Consider the following 4,924-nt stretch of genomic DNA (forward strand, 5'->3'; position numbering starts at 1 on the left):
CTCCCCGGAGCTTGGGCCTCTGCCCACATCTCCAGACGTTACTCATGGTGGTGTCTGGGTTTCTCGTCACCTCCTGTGAGCAGGTCTGAGATGACCTAACACCTGCAGTTGGGACAGGAAGGTGGGCTGGGTGTAATGTGAAGGGCTGGGGACTGCCTGCCTCGGCTTGCTCTGCCAGAGCTGTTCCTCATTGTGTCCCGTCAGTGTGCACCGTAGGGTTGGGGGAGGACAGGCATAGAAGTCTGGATCCTTTGGAAATCATTCCAATAAAGATTTTCTGTTGCACAGAAGCGCTTGCTGTTTTTTTGTCACCCCCTGCAGAGGCCCAAGGGGCAGCACGTTTCCCTTGATGCAGACTCTTGTTACCTTAATGGTTCATGTCCATTTACAGTGGAAAAAAGGATCCCATTAAACACCCATGTATGGCAATGCTGGTCTGTTTTAATGTGCCTGAGGAAGAGACCCGTTCTTTTGACCAGAATCAGGCATAAGAGCTCGGTCTTCCTCAAGGATACGTGTGGGCTGCTGTTCTCATAGAACTGGACCAGACCAAATGATTTCTACCTACTCACCCCAAAGAGATGTTTTGAGTGGAGATATTTGGCTCATCTGGCTGATTAGTGCAGATGCTAGCTGGCTCTTTCGACTGTAGAATTATGTTTGCCCTTGTCAAAAAGAAGAGATCACAATCCATCAGTGGTTCCTACATATATTCATCTTAAGTCATGTTATCCATGTTTATTTGCAAAAACAAAGGACCATGTTCCCAAAGGTGTAAATTCAGAATAAATTGTGATTTTTCCAACAGTGTAAATGAGAGCACAGTCTCTGTGCTGCCACTGTGAATGTGTGGACTGATTCTGACTAGAATTGAACTGTCTATCCAGCCCTGTTGAGTCATGCTATTTAACTGTAGCTTGCATACTACATATTCTTCAAAATTTTACCACTCCCAAAGCTGTAATTACCATGCTACACTCATTGCCTTGGGCCCTGGGAGGAAGCACACACTTACCAGCAGTACTTTGGATCCACTTCATTAACAGAAGATCTAGTCATCCTATTACAGGCCAAAGCTGGCATCTATGGAATAAAACCAGCTAGATTATATCAGTGAGGTCTAATAACATGGAAAACACAGTTTGCATTTAAAATTAATGCTTTGTTATTTCCTCTGTAGTGATTCAGAACACATTTCCCATTTTCTGTTGCTATTGTGCAAGGGGAAGAGTATGTGGGAGCATAGTTTCACATACCCTCACAACAGCACCAAATTCAGGAAAGAACTATGGCCTCTTGCCAAGAGAGGGGTCTCTCTTTAAGAGTGTGGTGCTCCAGCTGAAAGGGAGGTGTAGTACAAGAGCTGCACTGAGTGCCCCAAGCTGCTGTTCAGCTCAGCTGCTTTCAGCTTGCTGGAAGCCCAGTGCAATGAAAGGCTGGAGCAGCAGCCTGGCTCTGGCACCTGCTGTAGCCATCACACCCGACCTGGTGTGACAACTCAGCAAGTCATGAGAAGGAATACAGTGTCTGTGGCTTTTACCAGCTTGCTCTGGTTCTAGACGCAGGAATTCCCTGAAGGGCAAGGCACCATGCTGCTTAGCACTGGATTTTAGCCCACATTGTGTGCTACATATCAGTGCAGCTATTTAAGTGCTCATGGTACTCAAAATACTCCACTCTGTGCTGGTGTGCTAGCTGCTTCTGCTGGAGTGAGGAGTAAGTGTTGGATGCAATTCATTCACTACTCCAAAGCAAAGGCAGTGATGCTCTCCCTAAGCTCGCCCTCAACATGTCACTGTAGGGACCTGTCCTTTCTTCTAGACACACAGAACAGAAGCTCTTCCTCAGGTACTACCTCCACATCGTGGCTGCTCACACCTTATCCATGCTTGGGCACTCACTCTCGCTAAAGTTAATGACCCACACCCCACAATTAAAGGGATTTCCCTTAGACATTCTAGTAGACCATTCTGATTTATTAGCAGAAAATCCTCACAGGCATGTGAATGGATTTGCAAAGAGGCAGCTGAAGGCAAATCTAGCATGCAACGGATGCTGCAGTATATCTTAATTTCACATTTGTTGACCTCCATGCTATGTACAATGACTGAAGTTATCCAATATTGTCTATAAAACCAAATTGTGGTATTCAGTCTTTCAGACATCATCATATTTTAAACAGCACCTGCCAATTTATGGATCTTAAAGAGTACTTTTCTAACCACAGGAGGCCTCATTGTGCTCTGTGGTAGATGGGGCAGAGGAACAGAAAAGCTTTCTCCCAGATAATCTACACAGTGAGGAGAGAGCCAGGGGCAGGACTGAAGCTTCCAGATTACAGCAACACCACTCCAGATACCTCTGTCCTTTCACATCATCCTTCAAATGGAGGGCATTTTTGCACACAAATTACAGACGTTAAAACCCCTCTTTATTTGGAAGCCCAAGCTAATACCTGCCAGCTGTTAAATACTTTCATGATCCAGCAGTGTCTTTGCAAAGCTACTGTCTTATTATTGGATTCTTCTGATCTGAGTGTCCCAAAATATGTCACACAATGATTATGTCCATGCTGCTTTTGACAGACAACTGTATGAGTTGTCAGGTCATCATTTCCATAATCTGCCCATGCCCCATACATATGGCTATGCTGAAAGCAGATTATGTGCAGACTCTCTGGATGAGCTCTGTGCAAGAAGATAACTGTTTGCTGAACAGGGCAGGCTCAGGACAGGTGGTGGCAATGCACTGCGGAAGACAGGGTCTAGGCTTGTCTGGGACTGCATCTGTAGACTTCCTTCTAGCATGGACAGAGAATCTTTTCTTGAGTCAGTCTACATGCAGCCACTCAGTCCAGGTCTCTGAGCCTTCACCTGCAAGCTTCAAGGCAGAAAATGATAAGTGGGATCAGGGGAAAAGCAAGGAGCAAAAACCTAAGCTGCTCACATGCAGACTTACAGCTCTCCTTTCTTTCTATGACTTTCAAGAGCTTGGTCTGGAAAGCAGCTGTGGTGCTTCATCTCACACACAAGTACTGACAACTCACCCAGCAAAGGAGGAATGTAACTCAGCTAGAGAGTGCACTGCTTGATGGGGAGGACGGGGTCACCTCTTGATGTGAGTCACTGGTTTGTGCAGCTGCTCTCAGTAGCATTAGCCCCTATTGGAGATGTCGAGAAAATGCAGTTTCTTGCAAACTTTCTGTGGCTGGGCCAGTCCTGGTCTGAGGGCAGGGCTGTAAGCAAGAAGGAAATAGGAAAGGCCCCTGCTGTGGCTGAGCATTGCCCCTCTCAGACATGAACAGGATGCTACCTGCCCTTCTGAATGGCAGCCTCATCTCCCACCATGGCCTGAAGCAGGGCAATTGTCCCAAAGTCCCAATCCTCGCTATACCTTTCACTTCAAAGTCTCACTGACATCCCACATTGGTTCCTGTAGCTGACTGAGAAGCTGACTGTATTTTTCCCCTTTTTGCTAGCTGATAGCCAGGTGCTTTGTGCCTCATATAAGACTAGGAAATTAACACTTAATTCCTATCTCCAGCCTTACTCTCTGCCTAACACAAGGTGTTTGGCATGAATAGGGTTTCTTCTTAGTCCCACATAATCCCTTTCTCAATGGATCTTCTTTTGCAATGGTACAGATGATTTATAGCCAAGAATAGTAAAGCTGGGAATTTAGCTGACATGGACCAAAGTCCAAGAAGGAGCATGTGAGGTTTAGAAAACATCAGCTAGGAATCTGTGCATTGAGATATCAGCAAACAGCTCTTTTCAGCTACATTTTATAATCTGGAAAGAAGTGAGAACCACAAAATAGGATTTAGATAACCTGTTTTACTCTGAAATGGAGAGGACATGTTTACATTTTAACAGACTGAGAAATACTTGAACTTTTAGAGTTGGATATCTAATTATGCCCTGTGCACACATCAAGAGGCTAAAATAAGGCATATGATGCAGATGGCCTAGGAAGTAGATGACTTCATATTTGGATGCTATCCCATGTTATTCACAGGGAGGAGTGAGAAATATTCATCAGCTTAGAAGAAGAAGCTAGAAGTCTCACCACATTTCAGGATCTGCCATATGATGAAAACATGTCTAAATATGGTTTGGAGATAAGACAAAGACTACTAAAAACATCAGGACAAATACTAAGGTGTTGTCACAGTTCTTGTTCAGACTAACTCCTAGTAAAGTCAGTAGACATCTTCTCCCAAAGAGCAGCTGAAATAAATTCTAGGTTTGTCCCACAACTATTAAATCCTCCCTTCATCTACCAAATAAACACCATCTTGAAAGAAATGTGCAAAGCCAACTGTCTGCTTTTCATGGACTGCTGTTGGCATCTCTGGAATTTTTATTTTCAATCAAAAATAAAAATTGAATCTAACAGTCCTTAAAAGGATAATGAACTTCTGCAAGTTTAAGAAATAAATGCCATGCAAGTAAACTATGTACATATTTTCTGCTCACTCCTATCAGTGACACTGTACACAACAGTGACATCCTACCAACCCGATGAATTCAATTAGTTATTATTTGTAAATGCAACATTTGTAAAATGTGATGTGAAAAAGATTCTGCAGGAGGTCAATTCTATGAGTGTGCTATCATTAATCAATGACAAGGCACGCTGTGATGCATCTTCTACAGTTCTGTAATGCTTCCACTACAGCATCAGTCATTCCGAACAGAAGCACCTGTAGGCAGAAAAGCAGTAAAAATTACATTTTCCCATGCCAAAAATGCAAGACTTGGGCGAACACACTGTAAGGTGATCTACAGGAGATGAAAATGTTAGAAATACTTGTTTTCTTGTAGAGGGTTATTAAGTTGTAACTTAAGGCATTCAAGATACACTGATAGGAACAGCCTACATTATACAAAGCCATCGTTCCCCAAGCCACTCTTTGCACGCA

At 43.8% G+C, this 4,924-nt stretch overlaps 1 protein-coding gene across 1 annotated transcript in view; it reads right to left on the reverse strand.

Annotated features, from left to right (window-relative positions):
* Positions 1–4,594: 4,594 nt before the first annotated feature.
* The window catches only part of OSTN (osteocrin), a 14,431-nt gene continuing 14,101 nt past the window's right edge, over positions 4,595–4,924 (reverse strand). The window contains exon 5 of the mRNA XM_008937553.1: positions 4,595–4,705. The gene's annotated coding sequence lies outside the window, so the exon portion shown is untranslated. The remainder of the gene's footprint in view (positions 4,706–4,924) is intronic.

Source organism: Merops nubicus, unplaced genomic scaffold (assembly GCF_000691845.1).
Source record: "Merops nubicus isolate BGI_N331 unplaced genomic scaffold, ASM69184v1 scaffold22433, whole genome shotgun sequence".
Taxonomy (NCBI): domain Eukaryota; kingdom Metazoa; phylum Chordata; class Aves; order Coraciiformes; family Meropidae; genus Merops; species Merops nubicus.